Raw genomic sequence first — 21,344 nt, forward strand, 5'->3', positions numbered from 1 at the left:
TATATATTTTTGCTCTACTGACAAAAATCTCATTTACTTCCATTTGGATTCCGCTTTATCGACTCTTTGAAAATCAGGCTGTTTATCTCTAAGATTATCTTCGTGATAGTCCCAGTGGTAGGGGGAAGTACGCTAAAATCGAATGTAGAAATTAGTGTAATGCTGAGTGAATAATTATAACTTAGTGATGTGATATGCATATAAAGAAGGCCCAGAACAGCATTAATATTTAAATCATACTACTGAAGGAGAAGAGCCTCAAATTAGGAATGCCTGACTCACTCTTTCTTCAGAGCCATTCATGGATATTAAATTTTAAATACATATAGTTTTATCTCTTGTCAGAGAAAGGAATGTGTCTGCATTCTGCCATTTCTCCGCCCCATGAGAATATTCTGCATGAAATCACCAAACCCAAAGCCACCGTGCAGATGATTAAACAACAAGACAAATTGTCAGAGGTGGAATCATTGGGAAAAAAGTATACTAATAGAGCTGTCACATACCTTGCTAGTTTTGCTTTGGATTGGAATGAAGTGCCAGATTGAAGCATGGCTGCATCTCCAAAAGAGGCTGCTGCAGTTGCCCCTATAGTCCGAGCCGGGTGCCCTGGTCCAGGGCAGAGAACCCTGTGAAACAGCAGGTGTTCTTTGCTTGAGTGAGCCAGATGAGAAAACAGATGTACCTTGAAATGGATCTGCTGTCTATCTTCATGCTGTCCATGGACATCTGGAGGGCCGCAGTTTGACTACCCCTGCCCACTCACAGGTGCGTTTCCCACCAGGTCAAGACGTGTATCTCAGGGTGAATTCCTCCACAAGCAACACAGCACTCTGAAGCTTCCTGGGACATTTTTCTAGTTGACTCTTTGATCCTGCAAGTGATAACTATATGACATTTCCTTCCAAATATAAGGTGAGTATGATTTAATGTTTAAGGCAACCTTTCTAAACTTTTTTTTCCATTGAGAAACCCCTGAAACATTCTCCAGGCTTTGAGAAACCCGAGAAATGGTGCAATCATGCAGAATATGGTTGGGAATAGCTGTGTGCATGCCCACCTGGGTCCCCTCTCCTTCCTCTCCCCTCCAGGCCCATCATTCGCCATTCTGGAAGGGGGGAGGCGGCAGGTTGACATGACCATATATGGTTTTATTACCCAATAAATATTTATCTAATTTAAATAATGTATAAAAATTAATTAACACCCACCCATTCTGGAAACCCTTCATGGACCATCAAGGAACCCCAGGGTTTTGTGAAACCCTGGTTGAGAAAGGCTGGTTTAAAGTTATAATGTTTCTTTGCAGTCCCCTAGCAAGGATGTTACCCTGTTGCATAGCAGTAATCTGTCCAAAATGTGGGGATGCATGTGTAGAAATGGGAAGGTAGTTTTCTACTGCAACAGCAGCGTAACAAATCCACTGTGTGAGTAGAAATGGAATAAGAAGAGTTGACATTCTAAGCTGGGACAAACAACGGGCCAACTTTATTTTCCTTGCTCGAGAGGGATCTGCAGCACACACAGGACACAATCCCATTCCACATTTAATTGCAGTGAAGTAATCGGTGGGATGTTGAAGAGCCAGGCCTCTGTTTTGTGCACCCTTGGTCTTATGGTCTTATGGTCAAGGCCATCCTAACCCCAAGCCCCGAGCTGTCACATGGCTATGACTCATGTACCTCCTTGCCAAGCCCTTGTAGTGCTTGAGGGAGGTGTGCCACACCCAGTCCACAAAGCTGCAAGATCTGTAGGTCAAGGATAATGGCACCCCTCAAGGGATACAGGTCCCAGATCCATGAAGGCCCCCTAGGCCCCCGGCTCCTGGTTGGACAGATACCCCTTCTACTTCCAAACTGATACTTCAGGGTGCTCACCTGTACCACTGAAGCCACGTTTTCCTGCATTGCTCCCCCCTGCTGCCTATAAAAGGTAAAGGTAAAGGTATCCCCTGTGCAAGCACCGAGTCATGTCTGACCCTTGGGGTGATGCCCTCCAGCGTTTTCATGGCAGACTCAATACGAGGTGGTTTGCCAGTGCCTTCCCCAGTCATTACCGCTTACCCCCCAGAAAGCTGGGTACTTATTTTACCGACCTCGGAAGGATGGAAGGCTGAGTCAACCTTGAGCCGGCTGCTGGGATCGAACTCCCAGCCTCATGGGCAAAGCTTTCAGACGGCTGCCTTACCACTCTGCGCCACAAGAGGCTCGGCTGCCTATATCAAGCTGTAATTCAACAGGTGAAAACCATTATCTTGCCTAAATCAAGCTGGGCAAGTGGTTTTGCACCGCAACAGCAGCATTAAAAAAATCACAAGGCCTTCCAACCTCTCTGGAGAACGCTCAGGAGCGACGGTCTCTCCTGTTCATGGATAGAAAGCAACACCCAATGCACAAACCACATATCATTCCCCCCCATAATGAATGTATAAAATTTACCCTAATCATCACTGCATTCCGTTCTGAGTCTGTATATGGAAGATTTTAATTAGATACATGTTTCGAAGGGCAACATTTCTTATGGTATGTGCTCTGTACTTCCTTGGCTGACCAGCATCGTCATTTTATATTGAGAGCTGTCAGGAAATGGATATTTTAACAAAGAAAGAAAGAAACTCTCCCCAAACAGCAGCCTGTTTCCCAGCCTAACAATACAGTTGCATATGCAAGTGATCAGCCCCTTAAAAAAGTTGATTAGGAAGAGGAATTGGACTTGATTATTTCTCCCCTAACACTGATTGACTAAGACAGCACATATCACTAATATTTATATTGCAGTGAAACCCAATTACTAGTTTTCTTACTCATTGACAAGGCTAGGGTGACACCGAGCATACAGTGACATTCTAAACGGTGGGTTCAATAGAGTCCCGTAATTGCTTGCTTAATTGATGCCATACTATGCAGGGAATTCTGGGTACAGAACTGCAGGCAGAGATTTGTTTTTCTTGGCAAGTGGCCATGACTCTTTTTTAAAAAACTGCAGCACACATTTTAATAAATGGCTTGCAAGAGGTAGTCCAGAGGACAGCAGGGCCTGTCACACTGTCCCCTGCGTGCACCCAGGCAGTATCCCAAATGGGGGAGGGGGGAGTGGCTCCGACCTTGGGGCCATTCTGGGTTGATGAAATGACTCCGGGTATGAAGTTGAGGTTCTCTCTCCTTTTGCACTACCACAGTGATCTAAAATGGGCTTGCACATACTTGGGGATTATGTTTCTAATGGAGAATTTACCTGAGGTAAAATAACTACAGTATACTCTTCAAACTCCCATAGGGTGCAGTGGTTAGGAGTGCGGACTTCTAATCTGGCATGCCGGGTTCGATTCTGCGCTCCCCCACATGCAGCCAGCTGGGTGACCTTGGGTTCGCCACTGCACTGATAAAACTGTTCTGACCAAGCAGTGATATCAGGGTTCTCTCAGCCTCACCCACCCCACAGGGTGTCTGTTGTGGGGAGAGGAATGGGAAGGCGACTGTAAGCAACTTTGGGCCTCCTTCAGGTAGGGAAAAGCGGCATATAAGAACCAGCTCTTCTTCTTCTTCTTCTTTTCTGGGTTAGAAAATTCCTAGTGATTCTGGGGGTGGAGTCTGTGGGGGGCAGGATTTAGAGAATGGTGAGAGGCTATAGAGGCTATCTTCCAAAGCAGCCATTTTATCCAGGGGAATTGACTTCTGAACCTGAAGGCCACTGGTAATTCTGAAAGATCTCCAGCTACCACTTGGAGACTGGTAACCCTAGTTAACATAAACTATTCTGTAAAAATCATTATAGGTGTTTTTCATGATGTTCCAAAATCCCCTTGGCTTTCAGAGGCTGCAAAGAAATAAAATTGCAGTCATTGTACTGATGCCCTGAGAGAAGAGCTATGAGCCAGTGTGGCGGGGTAGTCTTAGTGACTCTGAGGCCTTGTGCAAAATGTCCCAGAGGGGAGCACAGAATCACAGTCACCAGCCCCACCATCCTCTATCATGGGATGACCCTTCTGTTTTTTGTCTCTATTTCAATGCTCTATTTGGTTACTCAGAAGAATATTGTATGTACTTATCCTATGCAGGTCTAGGATCTCTTCAGTTGAGAGGAATATAATGGAATTAATAGGGCCTCTTGTGGAGCAGGGTAGTAAAGCAGCCGACATGCTGTCTGAAGCTCTGACCATGAGGCTGGGAGTTTGATCCCAGCAGCCGGCTCAAGGTTGATTCAGTCTTCCATCTTTCCAAGGTCAGTAAAATGAGTACCCAGCTTGCAGGGGAGTAAACGGTAATGACTGGGGAAGGCACTGGCAAACCACCCTGCACTGAGTCTGCCAAGAAAACGCTAGATGGCGTCACCCCAAGGGTCAGACATGACCCGGTACCTGTACAGGGGATACCTTTACCTTTACCTAATGGCATTAATAATCATTGCAATACTGTACTACTAATATACCAGTCGATGTAATCTGAAGTGCGATATGAGCTTGACTTAATGATGAGAGTTCATTTGTAAATCTGACACATTAAGAACAGGCCATCATTGATAACCGAGAAGTTTTATCATATAATTCAGTACCTGCAAATTACTACATGGAAACAGGCCTTTCTCTTTCAGATTCATCCTATCAGTGTCATGAATTGTGGTACTTAATATGCAGTGTTTCTTAATTCTTTTTGGACAAGCTGTCAAAGGGGTACTGTACCAAAGAAAATATAATAATTCATGTAGTCCTTACAGAGCTTCATGCATCAAAGAAACAAAGGAAAATTTTTCGTGCATATGAATTCTTTCTCAGAGGCCAATATGTACTGCTGCAACAAGCAAAAGGATAAAAAAAAATCAGTTTCCTCCACTGAACTGCATTGAACTTTGTATGTGGGAGCACCCCTAGTGCATCCTTTGAACTTCTGGTATACCACTGGATTGTTGAAATGGTTGGACTACTTGTTATACTTTCTGGTTCTGTCCCAGGTCCAATAAAACTTTTGTGGAAGTTCAGTTTTGACATGTAACTCTCAGGCACAGGGGGAAACAATGAAAATTGGGGAAGTAGTATATGAAGAGTGTGGGCTAAGCCCTCTCCTGGCGCTGTTTTCCTGACCTGGAGAGCTGATATTTGACCTGTGGAATAAGTTTATATGTAGTTCATCAGTACACATAAGTTTCCCCAATGGGACAAATAGTACTGCGCTAGGCACATTTGAGAGAACAGCACATCCTGACCAATTAGCCCCATCCCACACCTAAGAATGAGGTTTCAAAAATTGCTGGGATCTTAAAAAAGACAAAAGAAAAAAAGCCATTCCAATCATGGATTGGGAAATAGTATAATGTGCAGGTAAATCTTTAGTAAAATATATGCATTGTATAAAATCAGAGTTGGTGCAGATTCCTTGATTATTCATAGGAACAATAATACTTGGTGGTGGAACATGGTGTCAAGTTGCAGCTGAACTATGGCAACCCTGTAGGATTTTCAAGGTGAGAGATGCTTAGAGGTGGTTTGCCATTGGCCTTCCTTGGAGGTGTCCCATTCAAGTACTAACCAGAGCTAACCCTACTTAGCTTCCAAGATCGAATGAAACCAGGCTAGCCTAGACTATCTAGGTCAGGGCAGAAGAATATATACTTATTGTTTAAAATGGTACCTGGCTGCCCTTTTATAAATACTTTTTCTGCTAAAAAACCCAAAAAACTTTTCCAGTTTAATAGGAATCATACAACTAATATCAGTTTCAATTATTTATTAGGAGTTTTTTGTGCTGCTTCTCCACAGGCCCACTTGATGGTGGTCTTCCAATAAAAATAAATAATAAGACATCATAATGTATTGATTCAGAAAACAAAACACATCATTTAAACCAAGGTTGTTAAAAGAGCATTAAAATATCAATAGATGCCAGATCAGAAGAATACTATCAAATAGCTAAGAAGATACAATCCCTTAGTGAAAGACCTTGATTTAAAAAAAGTTTTTGTTTGGTCCCTAAAAAGGTTAGGTGCTTGGTAAGCCTCAGAAGGAAACCACAGGAAGCCACCATTTTAAAAACCCTGTCTCTAGATACCACTCACCTTACCTTTGTAGCACAGAGCTATTCTCTGTGGGAAGGGGATCTAAATAGGCCAGCTAGACAATATGGAAGGAGATGGTGCTTCAGTCAGATGCCTGAAGGGAAGTGCAGACATCACATTATCAAGCCTTCTAACAATTGTTGAAATGGCTGTAGGCCTAAAAGAGTACTGTACACACATATGGTGACCTCAGCAAGGAGTTTTCAAGGAAAGTGAGAATCATAGGAAGTTTGTCATTGCTTACCTCTGCAACAGCTCCCTTGATGGTCCTCTGTCTCAGCCTTTGTCAACTTTTTTTTTACCATTGAGAAACCTCTGAAACATTCTTCAGGCTTCAAGAAGCCACAGAAATGGCACAATTGTGCAGAATATGGTTGGGAAGCATAGCTGGATACATACCCATCTGGGGCCCCCTCCCTTCCCACCCCATCCAGGCATATCATTGGCCATTTGGGGAGTGGGTGGGAGCTTGACATTACCATGTATGGTCAAATCACATGCAAATGTTTAACAAATATTAAAATATATTAACTCCCACCCACTTGGGAAACCCTTCCAAGGCAATCAAGAAACCCTGGTTGAGAAAGTCTGCTTTATCGAATTACCAACCCTGCTTAACTTCCAAAATCTATCAAGACTGGACTTCCTTCCCTCTCAAAAAAGGTACTATACCTAAACCACCTTCTGCATCATCATTGTACAATATCCAGCAATTTCCCATGAGCCCATCGATAAATAACTGCTTGGCCCTAAGCAGAGCAATCCGATTGGCCCTAAGCAGAGCAATCCGATTGGCTGTAGCATAGCAATCAGGTTCCTTTGATTGGTTAGTTCCTTGGCTGGCTAGAGCCCTCATTTGCATCAGTGGCCAAATGCCCACAGACATAACAGTTAGTGTTCAAGAAATAAAAGTCACAAGAGTGAGCAGTCATAGTAGAAACTGTGACTGGTCTTTCAGAAGACTCATTGACCTGCCATCCACATGTTGATTCATCATGGGAAAACTTGTCTCTTGTTTCTTTCTGCTTATAATATTGGCAAAAATAGTTATGGAGAACGCTAGCTTGTGGTAAAAGGGCCAATGATGTAATTATGATATAATTGCAATAATTATATACAAAACATAGTCATATTGTGATTAATCATTACAATTATAATTGCATCACTGTTATAATTGCATCAATGTTGTTTCTTCAGACCACAGAAAAGATAAACGCTTGTTGCTGCCAATGAAGGGAGAACTCAAATTACATAAGATTCCATTAATTTCCTTTAAAGTATAGATTCTCTAAGTAGGGAAGCATGGGAAGGTCTGGGGGGGGGAGGGGAACGTCTCCCCACATCATCTTAAATATATTGGGCCAGAACGCCCAATATCATGGCGTGCTGCTACCAGTCTGAGCAGACAATACTAATCCTGATGGATCAATGGTTTGTTTTAGTGTAAGGAAGCTTCATGTATTCAAACATAAGTAGATGATACAGGAAATAAGAAATAACTTGCAGTACAGTCCTAAGTAGAATTGAAGTAAATGGGCTTTGAAGGTTGTAACTTTGTTCAAAACTGCACAGTTAAGGAAACTCTTATTTATTTGTTTCAGGAAGGTGTTCACTATAATAAAAGCTTTTGAACATAAAATAACTGATTCCATTTATATGCCTCTGACACTAAGCACTGACAGATACTAAAATAAACAGGAACACTCAAGATTGCCAGTAGGTCTATAGAAGTCTTTAAATAACAAAGAGTCTTAAGACTAACATACGTGTTGTGCTTTAGTAGCCAAGAGCTTGTTCTGTCAGGTGTTATATTCAGGTGTCAGGAGTTATACTCAGTTGACAAAGAGATACAGCAAATGTACAGACTAGCAGAGAGGAACTTTTAATACAGTGAGACCAGAAAGCCTGGCAATCGAAAAAGATAGGGTTGCTACATTACCTTGGAAAGCATAGATAAAAACAAGATCCGGTCAAAAGAATAAGCAATGCCTTCTGAATGGTATCCCAAATAATGGTGAATTGGAGTAAGGTGAATGGTGTACTTGAAATTCTGTAGGACCATTACTTTCTTTTGTGATCTGGCCACTCCTAACGGAGAGCAATTCATAGGCAGATTTGATAGCGTCAAAGTTCATCATGAATTCTAACTCTGTGACTTCCCACCATCATTGGTAATGAAATTACTGGATCTCCATTCATTCCACCAAAGTCTCTACCTGTAAATATGGAGGTGACCATTGCATGGAACACTGTGGCTAGATGCTCTGGGTCCAGGTAGAGCACTAGTAGTTTGGCTTGGTGGAGGTGGTAAAATGCCAGCCGTGCTACCTTTGTGACCTGGGCTTCCATTGTAAGGGAAGCATCCAGGATCACGCCCAGGTTCCTGGCGGAGTGAGTCACTAGGAGCTGCACATGGGTTGGGCTATCATTCATTAGAATCAAACTTGGGCAGGGGCAGGATTTCCACTAATAGCCATGGATATGGCATTGACAAAGGCAAAAGGTAAGTTTTAGTGTTTAGATGCTGAAGATACAGAAACTGTTCTTGTGGCATTGTTGTCCTGAGATAACCTGATCTCTATGATCAAAGAACTCTCTGGTGACTGAGATTTTGTAATAAAGTTTAATTGTATGGAGCAGCTGTGCTTATGTTTACATGGTAAGTGCCATCTTTGTATTTTTCATATTTTTTAAAAACAACCAAAATGATGAAAACTTAAATTATGCTGATTCATCAGATGATTTTTGATTACCACATCGAGGCAATTTCCTTAATTTATAGATTTTCCTCATCTCTGATGTCTTTTTTACTTTTAACAGCTGTTGAGCAGATGTTTTCCCACCAAGGACAGATGGGAATAGACTTTTTATACTGCTAATTATTCAGTGCGCCAAAAGTGCTTGTTCCATAACTGGAGTAGCATATTGAAATAATATTTATTCGTAATCAAACACGCACATTTGAAACAAGAGCAATGATCAGAATTACACCCATATTGCTAGGGCATTCATGATTCTACGACGGCTGAGTTGTCATTCTGCACCACATCTGCAATAGAACTGACTAGCGTAAGGTAGTAAAGATGTATCAGTTTTGCTGTTTTTTTTAAATTTAAACCCCATTGAACTTGATACAGTCAACATCACCTCTTCATATAACTATTCCACAAGAGCAAAACAGGCTTTGGACAGTAAGAATAAAATTATTGGTGGTGACAATCCAGAATTCAGTTGCATATTCTTTTTAATGAAAATAAAATTGTAAGGGGGGAAAGGCTTCCCAAAATAATAAAAGCATTGGGGAGGGGGGAGAATACAATTGTATATTGTTAAGAATGACAGAGAATGAGGTGGCTGGATGGAGTCACTGAAGCAGTAGGTGCAAACTTAAATGGACTCCAGGGAATGGTAGAGGACAGGAAGGCCTGGAGGATCATTGTCCATGGGGTTGCGATGGGTCGGACCCAACTTTGCACCTAACAACAACATTGTTAAGAAATGGACTCAGCTCCAGATTCATGTTTTTGAGAGCACAATGATTTCTACCCACATAAACTGATTTTCTGGTCACACAGCAGCCTGAATTGTCCTGTTCTTGGGGGGAAGGCACCTGACCCTGCAGCAGTTCTGCAGTGGCCCCAGCCAATTTCAGGGGTGGCACCTTGCTCCGCAGCAGTCCTGCGGGTTGCGGGGCAGCTCCTGGCACCTTCAAAGCCCCTGCCTTTGCCAGCTTCATGACCAGTGCCTTGGCCTTAGTCTCCTCTACTGGCAGCCTCCACATGTCTTCTGGCACACTCACTGGGGTGGGACTACGGATGTCATGTCCATACCCATTTCTGTCCCAGGGGGTGTGCCAGAAGATGTGTTCCACATCAAAAAGTAATGATGAATGCTTTGATTTTGCTATTTTATATTAGCAGCTAGAACCAAAACCAGAAAAACACTAGAGAAGAATCTGAATTTACTCTGTACAAACAACTGTTCAAAGTATTGCAGAATAACAAGCTGACTAAGATACACTCCCCCTTCCAAAATAACATGTTGTATCTTCATTCCTCAGAGGCCTCAAAAAGCAACCAAAAAACTCTGACTCCACTTGATCTCCACATAGGAAATCTGCCAGAGAGGAACTCCCCTCTCCAAGGGAATATGTAGAAATAAATGCCAGATGGCCTGGGTTGTAATTTTCTTTGAAAATGTCACTCATGTACTTTGGTAGTGATACTGTGGGAACAAACCACTGTGACTACTAAGCTTTTTTCCCCTTATGACCCCATGTATTTTATCTTCAAATCTTGATTGTGTGCATTTTAGCTTTGATTGAAATGGCCTATGGCTGATCAATAAACTGGATATTGAATACTAAACCTTTCCCCCTGTGCAGGAAACAGAAAGGAGAAGGAAAGGAGAAGGCCCTCCTTTGGATCTACTGTGGCTTCTGCTTCATTTTTTGAGAGTGAAGAAATACTTAATTGGGTTGGATACACTACCATGGTGATCTAGATGGAGACGGTATGGAATCAACCACCTGCTGCAGTCTTCCTTACATGAACATCTGTGCTCTTGGGAAAGAAATTCAAGAGGACCATGATAGAAGCTCCTCTGAAACAGAGATCAGCAAGACCATCTTTTGTAGTGCTTTCTTCAATGTGATAGATGGAGGACTTACCTACTAGAAAGAACAGGGACTTGGAAATTATGGTTTGCATAATTAGCCAATCTTATATCTTACAGAGCCTCTTGTGGCGCAGAGTGGTAAGGCAGCCGTCTGAAAGCTTTGCCCATGAGGCTGGGAGTTCAATCCCAGCAGCCGGCTCAAGGTCGACTCAGCCTTCCATCCTTCTGAGGTCGGTAAAATGAGTACCCAGCTTGCTGGGGGGTAAACGGTAATGACTGGGGAAGGCACTGGCAAACCACCCCGTATTGAGTCTGCCATGAAAACGCTAGAGGGCATCACCCCAAGGATCAGACATGACTCGGTGCTTGCACAGGGGATACCTTTACCTTTACCTTATAGATTGTGGATTTACAATTACTGCTCTCGGTTTTGTGCCTACATATCCATGCTCTTGGGGCCAAGCAGTACTAGCGGTAGGAGGCACTAGCTGAAAAGGAATTCTGGAGTAAAAGAGTGGATACATGTGGACAGTTTTAACTTCTTGCAATGCTAGAATTGAAGGTACATGTCCACAATGCTTTAGATGCTGTCTGAAATTGTGGAACAAAGGAAAGCTGCAAATGGAAATTATGAGCACCAGGAGAGCTCCTACCTAGCTTCTGTTTAACATACATGCAGCATTAATTTTCGTAATAAAGTTTGACACTCTGGTAAATACTGCTCATCTTAGGCTAATATACAGGAGTGTATGAGGCATTAGCATCAGTTGAAACAAAGCGAAGGAAAGACCTGACGAAGCAACTCTTTATGCTGGGAGATAAAGAAGGGATTTATGACCACAAATATGGTTGCTGCATCTCATTAATACTGAAGGAAATGCCACTAGGGATTTCATTATTTATTTCTAATCGTTCTACCTAGGGACGCTACACATTTCATGGTGAATGCATTTGACAGCGCTACTTGGTTCAGTGGCTGGGAACAGGACAGGCCAATCTCCAGACTGCTTTGGTTCAGCAGCAAATGGCTTGAATGCTGTGTGAACCCGTTTGCAGCTGTGCATAAGTTGGGCTTGCTACAATTTAATTGGTTGAGCACCTGAAGACAGCTAATCAGAGCACTCCTTGCTCATGACGTAGTTGGTTGTCAAGTCAAACTGTGAAGAAAGCCATTTCTGGAACAGGCTGCCCTCCATTACAGGGATCCTGCAGCAGATTTCTTTTGCCCAGATTTCTTAATTGTTTTTTTTTCAAAGATACTAACAAAGTCTTCAACACAATACCTTATATTTTAAGCCATATAACTTGGGTCTATTAATATCAAAGGTCCATGAAGGTAACTACCTTATAAATGACCCCATTTATAATGACCTCATGATGGTGGGGCAGGCAGTAGAAGGTTTGTTTCTACACTGCACTTTTCAGTACCCAAAGGAGTCCCAATACAGCTTACAATCCCCTTCCCTTCCTCTCCGCAGAACAAACTCCCTATGAGGTAGGTGGGGCCGAGAGAGCTCTGAGAGGAACTGTGACTGGCCCAAGGTCACCTAGCTGGCTGCATGTGGAGGAGGAGCGAGGAATCAAACTCAGCTCTCCAGATTAGAGTAACCACTACACCAAGAGGTGATGGTGAGCTTACAGTCATATTAAAGCAATCCAACAAAAAGAGGACTGGGAGGTAGACCTAGGTGTAAACTGCACAGAGCTTTTATTCCAACCCCAGATCGATTCAGTCCCTGCCCTCTACACAGAATGCGATTTCCGTTTTTGATTTTGGGCGATTTAAATTTTCCTTCTGCAGCAAGGATTGATCCGGAGTGACCCTACCTTTATTGTGCGACATCTTAGAGTGCTTTTAATGCTCAATATATTTTAAAATCACATTGTTTTGAATCTGGACTCTCCTCCGTGGTAGAGGACCCATGATTGGCCACAGGTGGTCATGTGATAAACTTGCCTTAAAGGAGAAACCCCTAATTTCTCTCAGTTTCTGTCGGTCCTGGATTTTTTCTCCCTTCTCTGCCTTTTTCGATCCTCTCCCACCCCACTCCCCTCCAAGAAAAGAAAGAGGCTCCCTGCTTGGCTTCTCCCCCCCCTTCAAGAAAAGAAAGAAAGAGGCTAGGCTACCCCCCCCCCTTCTGAACTACCCTAACCAAGTGCAGAACACTTTCCTGTTTCAATGGGGAGGGGGGGGGAAGAGGAAGACCTGAGTTCAAAGCGAACTGAATTCAACAGGATTGACAATGGAATAAACAAAGTAAGTGTAGACTCTGCCCTAAAGTACATATGAGGGAACTGAGATAAATGAATCAGAGGAGGGGAGCCAGCTGAGCTGCAGTGCTTAGTATAACTCCTAATCCAGCCCTGTATTTCAATCAAATGTAGTGTGATGCTCTTGGGGCCAAGATGCACTTTTGCTGACCTGGAATGGGCCTGGATCATCCACAGTTTTTGTAATCAATGAACTGATGGGGGCTGTCTAGTGATGAACTACCCCAAGGCGCCAAGCATGTCTTTCCTGCACAATATATGCAGACAGATTTTTTTTTTTTAAAGGAAAGGCCAGTTTTCTGGAAAATTCACAGGAATATTTTGCAAAACATGCTGCATCCTCCCCAACCATGTTTTGCCCCAGGCAGGATTCATAGCACTTCTAGGCGATGTCCTGCAGGGTCCTGAATAAATATCTTGGCAGATGCCCTCTGCATGCGCTCATTGCTCATTTCAGGGCTTCTCTCTTTCGCATTCCCAATATGCCTGAAAACGACTGCATCAACAACATAGCTGCTCTAAGAACATAAGGTTCCTAAGGGGAACATTACAACTTCTATAATAGCACTCATGAAATGAGCTCATAGCAAAGAAAACGTGTTCCAGCTTTGGAAAACAGTATGGTTCTAATTATTTAGCATTTAGGTTCACTTCCCGACACATGCAGTACACACGTATATATGTACAAACGAGTGAGGGAAAACGGGTTATTCTGATAGAACATGTTGAAATCCTAATTTCATTGTGCAATTTTTTCACATGTATATTTCACTTACCTTGTTTAATGCGGAATAGGCATTGCCGTGTCTTTATGAGGGCTCTAAGTATCAGAAACAATCAGACGGTCCATCGGTCTCGGATGCTGGATGGAGCTCTTTCAGGACTAGGCATAGACTGCAGGAAGAGAAGCAAATGCACTGCTTACACCTGCAGTGTTATAAATGAATGGTGTGCAGTGTAGCTATGTGCAGTGTAGCCGGGAGATCGGAGGATTGTCTGGTAGGCAGGCAAGAGATGTTGGAAGGTATTTTGCCATTGCCTGACTCTGTCCCTTGGAGGTTTCCCACCCAAATACTAACCAGGGCTGTCTCTGCTTACCTTCTGAGAGATGACGAGATTGGCTTGCCTGGGTTAGCCAATTCAGGACTGTCTAGAGCAGGGATTCCCAACCAGGAGTCTGCAGTCCCCCAGGGCCCAGTGGGAGCTCCAAAGGGGGTCTGCAGAATTTCCCCTCCTGCATTAATGGATTCAGCCACAAGCTAAGGAACTGGCAGCTTTCATTGCTTCCCCTCTAGAGTGTGAGTTCTCATGGTTTCTGCATATGGGAGGGGCCTAGCCTGCATACCTACTGCCACCTTAAACTGTCTCCTGTTCCCCCCCCTCAGTCTTCCTCAAGCCTGCCTGTTAATGCAGCTAATGACAACAGTTCCAGTGACATGCCACTTCTGGGGTGCGTGTCAGGGAAGCGTGGCCAGCTGACATCATTTCTGGGGCTCCTCTATGGTCAAAAGGTTGGAAAAGGCTGTTTTAGAGCAAAGCCCTGAAAGAATTGCTGTATCAATGATGTCATTCATTTGTCATTCAGATTTTCTGGAACCCCCTCCCCCTCCAAAAAATATTGCATTCCTTTGTGTGTCAGCCAGACTATGATCTGTGGGACTGTGGGATGGTCTTAGAAGGTGTCCAGAATTGCTCTGTTAACATCCAAGTAAATGTAAGATTCTGTACATATCTGCAAGAGTTAATTCAAGAGTTGTTTTTTTTTATCCTCTTCCAAAAATTGTCTAGCACAAGTGTGTTAATAATGTGAGACTAAGAAGGCGATTCCCGAAATAGACTAAAATGAACAGGGTAGCCAAATAAATACCATCATTGTGGCCAAAGGTTAGCATGTACAGAAGAAGGGATTGCACATGGTGACATTCCCCTTTAATTAGAGCATTTCATTTGAACAGCCATGTAATTTTGACAAAGCATGCACTATTTTTATTTAAGTGGCTCCAGATGTCCTCTGCCGTGTCCTGCAGGGCTTTACTATGAATTGTTCATTAAAATATAATGCCAGCTCGGTTTTTGCCCGTGATAAAAATGGACATGCGCTCTGTATTTCTCACGCACATCTGACATGAGAGTCAGGAGGATGTGCATCAGCCAGAGTTTCCACAGTGATGTTTGTCCACATTGCCCAAGTCAATTTTTGTTCATTCATTTTATCCGAATGGGTGGGGGTGGGGAAGACATTCAAGTATTGGTAATGTAAAACAGCTTTTGTCAGTTAGACTCATTGTCTGCTGGAGAGTTCCCCAAAGACCATGTAGTCATCAAAAGATTGGAAAGGAGAAGTACTCAAAAGTATGTGCTTGTCTGTATAATAGCAACAGTTCCAACTGTCTGATGTAAGTATGGTTTTTGAGCCCTGTGGGAAGGACCCCAAACTGTATGTGTGTGTGTGTGTGATCTCAAGGAACTTGTGTCTTCTTGTGTATGTTTCTCCTAATCATTGCAGGGCTGGACTGCAATGAATTATTGGCACTTAATTACAGAAAGGCTGCCAAGCAATTTTTTAAAAACTTATTTGAGAGAGACAGACAGACAGACAGACAGACAGACAGACAGACAGACAGACAGACAGACATAAAGATTCAAGTGGGTAGCCGTATTGGTCTGAAGTAAAAAGGTAAAGATATCCTCTGTGCAAGTACCGGGTCATGTCTGACCCTTGGAGTGACGCCCTCTAGCGTTTTCATGGCAGATTCAATACGGGGTGGTTTGCCATTCCCTTCCCCAGTCATTACCGTTTACCCTCCAGCAAGCTGGGTACTCATTTTACTGACCTCGGAAGGATGGAAGGCTGAGTCAACCTTGAGCCGGCTGCTGGGATCGAACTCCCAACCTCATGGCCAGACAGCTTCAGACAGCATGTCGCTGCCTTACCACTCTGCGCCACAAGAGGCTCTTTGGTCTGAAGTAGCACAACAAAAATAGAGTCCAATGGCACCTTTAAGACCAACAAAGATTTATTCAAGTTAGGCCACGTGCCTTTATTTATGCCTGTGATTATGTAACACAAACCAATGGACCCCCAATTGCATGCTCCACCATGAGGCAAATGGGAGCAACAAGCATGGGGAAAAATGGACAATGAGTATCCATGAACACAAAGCACAATTTCTGTGTGCTGGACATCTTTGATATGACTATGCGGGCAGTCTTCATATCACTTATGGAAAGGCTGGTACACTGAACGGGATAGGATGACTTCAGAGTAAGTAGGTAACTAATCCCAGAATACTGTCCATTGCAGTAGCTCATGGCTGGTTGGGATGAGGCTATCCTAGAGCAGGGCTGGCCAAATTGTGGCTCTCTAGCTGATCATGGTAATTGTAGTCCATGGACATCTGGAGAGCCACAGTTTGGCTACCTCTGTCCTAGAGCGCAAGTTGAACCAAATTGTTAAACTTTCCTCTTTGGATGAAAATATACCTAAACAAAACACAGATCCTATTGAAACAGTCAAACTCTGTATCAGTCCGCAACAGATGGACTATAAAATAAGGTGACATTAAACAGAACCATTTCCAGACAGCAACATGCTGGAGGCCCTGAATCAAGACACTCTGCTTCCAGATACCTTATCAGACATACCCAGCAGTTTGCATTCCCTCTGCCACTTTCCTCGGTATGAAATTCAAGCATGTATTCATTAGCAGGAGTGACAAGGAAAGAGGCAAAGATAGATCTTGCGAGGAAGAAGGTGCTAACTCAATGACCTCATGTGTGCCACGACGGCTGCGGTCTGAAATGTCAGTGGAAGGGTAGAACATAAAGAACTCCATAGGCATTTGCTTATAGAGCATGTCTGTGTATAGAACAGAGTTTTCCTGTTCTCTTTCTCCAAATTCTGGTCACAGTGTAGAGAAATTCCCACTGCTTTCCTGAATTTTAGGAACACCTTCCAGAAGGAGTGGCTCCTAGAATTAAAGACAATTCTTACTTGCATGGATCACCTTCCACAAAGAAGAAGAGCTAGGTTTTTTTTTTAATACCTAAAGGGTCAGACATGCACAGGGGAAACCTTTACCTTTACCTTTACCTTTATGAGGTAGGTTAAGAGCCTCTTGTGGTGCAGGGTGGTAAGGCAGCCAACATGCTGTCTGAAGCTCTGACCATGAGGCTGGGTGTTCAATCCCAGCAGCTGGCTCAAGGTTGACTCAGCCTTCCATCCTTCCGAGGTTGGTAAAATGAGTACCCAGCTTGCTGGGGGGTAAACGGAAATGACTGGGGAAGGGAATGGCAAACCACCCCGTATTGAGTCTGCCAAGAAAACGCTAGAGGGCGTCACCCCAAGGGTCAGACATGACTCGGTGCTTGCACAAGGTATGCCTTTACCTTTACCTATGAGGTAGGTTAGGTTGAGAATGACCGCTTTTTGCACCCAGGCAAACACCAGGATGATGAAATAGGAGATAACATGTACAAGATATACAATCTGTGAATTTGTTATTGTAACAATAAATCAACATTTCCCAATATCCTTCTTCTAAGGGATAGACAGCAGAAAACGCTAGAGTTAATGTTGCAGATAAAAAGTGCAATGCAAAGAACCATTTTTATCAGAATAATAAGGCAAATGTGTCAGAGAAATGGATTCCTTCACAGTGCAGTGGCAGGCTCTTGATGGTACCAGAAGTTCTCCTGCTGCAGTAAACAGGATTGCTTGGCTTCTGCCAAGTATTTAAGGTAAAAATCTGTAGCAAGAGATGATTTTGAAAAGCAACAGAAGGGGCAAACAGGTGTGTTGATCAAATGACTGATCTTATGCCCGTGCTTGAAGACGTCTGGTGCTGGATGTACTAAAGCCAATGCATTCCTCTGCTCTTATGGAAAGGCTGATCATACAAATTCCTTACCCTGCCCTGAAAACTCCATCTTTGCTATCCTTCCTCGTTGTGGCCTCTTTGCTTCTTTCACAAAGTGAAAGTGGATTTCCTCCCAATACCTTTCTGTCAATCTGCCATAATGGTAGACTGACAGAAAGAGGTGGGGAAGTCAGCAAAGGAAGCCCCTGGTACTTTGTGGAAGGAAACTAACAGACCACAACAAGAAGGGCAAATGAAGCAAGAGGTTTTTATTGCCAGCCACTCTGTAGCAGTAGGCAAGTGAGGCCATTGTTTTTATAATGCCATGCCTGGTTGGTGCTTTCCTTGAAGAATCAATGGAGAAAAGTGAGTCTTCAGGGAGAGTGATCTACTTAGGGGAGTCTGTAAAATGGCCCTCTTGGTCCAATTCACTTGAAACTTGGTGGCTGCTTAGACTAGCAGGAAGAGGATGTTCTGTGCAAATTTGCTGTCATTATCATTATAAAGAGTTGCCCCAAACCTCTAGACAGTCTCCATTGAGAACAATTGTCCCAAATGCTGAAACTACAGAGATTTGAAACCTGAAACAGTAATATCCTACCCAGAATTAAGCAGTTCTATTAAAAATTGCTGCTACCACTGCCAGCCCAGATCCAAAATTATAACATCTTTCTAGACACATGCAGAAGGAAAAGCCTAGTTCATTATGTTGTACTGGATCCAGAATATTGTACTGGATCCTGTAATTCCTTTCCACCAAGACTACTTCCACACTAGTGATATTGTTTGGATTTGCATTTTTAGAGGGTCGGTTTCTTGGTCTGTTTCTGCACTGAAACCCGCTTCTTCAGGCGCAGGCCCAAATTGCCCCCTCATTTGCCCTACAACAAAGGAGTCCCCAGAAAACCCAATTTCATCTTGTCTAACAGGGTCTAATTAAGGGCTGTTCAGAGTGTAAATATGGGATTCTTGGTGGATGGGCATGAAATTGGGGTCACCATGGGTGGGCAGGTAGTGGGAGTGGTGAATTCCTGCATAGTACAGGGGGTTGGATAGATGACCCTGGAGGTACCTTTGACTCTATAATTATATGATTTGGGTTTTTTGCTACACCCAAAATGTAGAGCCATTTGGGCATGCCCTTTCCCTCAATGCCATACTCCCCTCTCTCTCCTTCCCTCCATTCAAAAAAATCTGCCATTTTACAATGCTGTTTCTGAGTTTTTAAAAAAGTAGTCTTGCATATTACCATTAGCATAACCCAGGGTTCTTTTTGTTGTTGTTGTTGTTAAATTGCATTCAGGACACTTTGTGGGAAAGAGAAGATGCAATCAAGGGTGCAGAATGATGGGATTAAGGGGTGCAATGAAAACAAAGGTGCATGCAGGTACCATTTTGCAAATAACCTTTTTGTTTTGCAAAAGGGAAGGGAGCAAAGCATGATGGGATGCTGCCTCTGTTGGAGTCAGTGCAGAAAGCACATCACAAATTTCAGCCTGGGAAATGAGGGGAGGAAAGTCCAAATATGGAAAGGTTAGAGTTGACCTGCAGCATCCAAAGGAAATCCAAAGTGAGGCTAAAACAAGATATGTCTCCTAATGTGGAAACAGTCCAAGCTTTCCTCCAACAAAGAAAGAGCTCTTTCCATCATCTGTAAAGATAATTCAGTGGAGGAAATGATAGCAGACTTAGCAGAAGAGTTATGGGATCCAATTTAGTAGAAGAGAGTCATGGGAGTCAACCTAGTGGAAGAGAGCCTCAGAATCCAACTCCTTATTATTTTTCCAATGTTTACAATGAGACCTTGAGTTTTGCCATCTTGAGAAAGGTTGCTGAATACCATTCCAGTGTCAGAGAGCTGCATTTGCCCCCTTTTGAGCTTGTGCTAACTATAGTTCTGTTTCTCTCCACCACGCCAGCTGGATAGAAGCGCCCTTTCTAGCCCAATCTGAGGCAGAAAGGCTGAGAAATCCATATTTCTCACAAAATGCCTCCCCATTCATTTTAACAATGGCTCAGATCATCGTTAAATGGGCCTACTGTTCTGCTGTGAGTGGTGAACAGAAACGACCAGCAGTATGTAAAATTAGCAAAGGAACGTTTGCTTGAATCTTGGGAATAATCCCTTATGGCGAGCTACATTAGCTACTCTGAGGTAATTTCCCTTGTGGAATGCTCAAAAGCTTAGATAATAGGAGGCTGGATACATAGCCTGTAATCAGCATTTGAGCACTGCCCATAATCAAGGTTTCCAGCCATTAAGCTTTCATTTATTTGGAGCGGTGACTCTGCAGCAACCTGTCACATTACGGGCCTTGTAAACCACCGGTGAGACTATGAGGTGCAATCAGCAGTCTGCCCAGTTCATCTTTGTGAAGAGAACTCCTCTCAGTTCTTCCCGAGCTGTCAAAAGACACCTTAAATTACAAGAGACCACGAGAGACTAGGTAACAGCCAATCTGAAAACACACCATTTTAGAAGCAACTCACATTCAATTTTCCTCCTGTGTTTGCCCAGCAATATCCCTGTCTCTGTAGCCATCCATCAAGCAAAAACAATATCGGATCCCAAGGCTTTTTACACCCATTAATCTTTTTTTTCTGATGGAAACCTCTCCAATCTAATATAAAAAGTTTACTTCCATCAGCTGCTTTGCTAACTAGATACGACTGTCGTGCTTAAATCTCCTTCGCCATCTCAGTGTCGGACTATCCAGGCATTTATCATCCATTAGCTCAGGGGTCCCTCAGTGCTTAGACCATTGACATTTCCCTACTAGAACAAGTTACTCTTTCTTTGGTTCTCTTAGGCTGGGGTATAGCAACATTAGAGGATTTGGCCAGTTCCTAGCGTCGATAGAGGCAACCTAGGCAGAGATGAATGTTCACATGCAAACATTTCAGGTACCTAAGAGGAGCAAGGTCTCTCCCCCCCCCCCCCCAAGAATACTCTTATCTCATGTGTTGGCTGTTAGATTCCGTTGAATGCCGTTGGCTCGATGAGTGTCATTGAAACTGTCATTTTGAACTCTTCTGGCAAAAAGAAGCCCTGCTGCATAGGGTTTGCCTATATGCCATTATCAATATCAATGGAGTTAGGACAATGTAAAATCAGGGGTGTAACTCGGAAGACTGGATTTTTTGGAAAAAATCCTGTTATAATTATTCCAGGCTAATTCCACTGGGGGGGGGAGCCTACCATACCACAGTGTAAACACTATTAGGGATGTGAGGATTTTAGTTAAATTGCACTGTAGATCACACAGGCTAATAAGCATAAAGTGAAAATAGCTTCTAATTTTACAGCAGTCTGGGATTTGCAGGCCCTATTCTATTACCCAAAGGCACAATAACACTCATGGTAATTACTATTATGGAAAGGGATTCAAAAATAGTACAAAAGGAATCTGAATTAAATCCCATCAAGGGCACAGATTGCAAGGAATTCAGATGCTCTTGATAAGAGCGAATTGTTCATAAATACAATAATCATATTTTTATGCAAAACCATTAACGTGATTTATGGAAACAGCCTCCTGTTCTCTGGCA

The 21,344-nt window shown here is 43.1% G+C and overlaps 1 long non-coding RNA gene across 2 annotated transcripts in view; it reads right to left on the reverse strand.

Moving 5' to 3' along the window:
- Positions 1–776: 776 nt before the first annotated feature.
- The window catches only part of LOC143842592 (uncharacterized), a 58,881-nt gene continuing 38,313 nt past the window's right edge, over positions 777–21,344 (reverse strand). For both annotated transcript variants that reach the window (XR_013233203.1, XR_013233202.1), the window contains exons 2-3: positions 13,713–13,830; positions 777–874 (exon numbers count right to left, since the gene is read on the reverse strand). This is a non-coding gene — a long non-coding RNA (uncharacterized LOC143842592). The remainder of the gene's footprint in view (positions 875–13,712; positions 13,831–21,344) is intronic.

The sequence above is a fragment of the Paroedura picta genome, chromosome 8 (genome assembly GCF_049243985.1).
Source record: "Paroedura picta isolate Pp20150507F chromosome 8, Ppicta_v3.0, whole genome shotgun sequence".
Lineage (NCBI taxonomy): Eukaryota > Metazoa > Chordata > Lepidosauria > Squamata > Gekkonidae > Paroedura > Paroedura picta.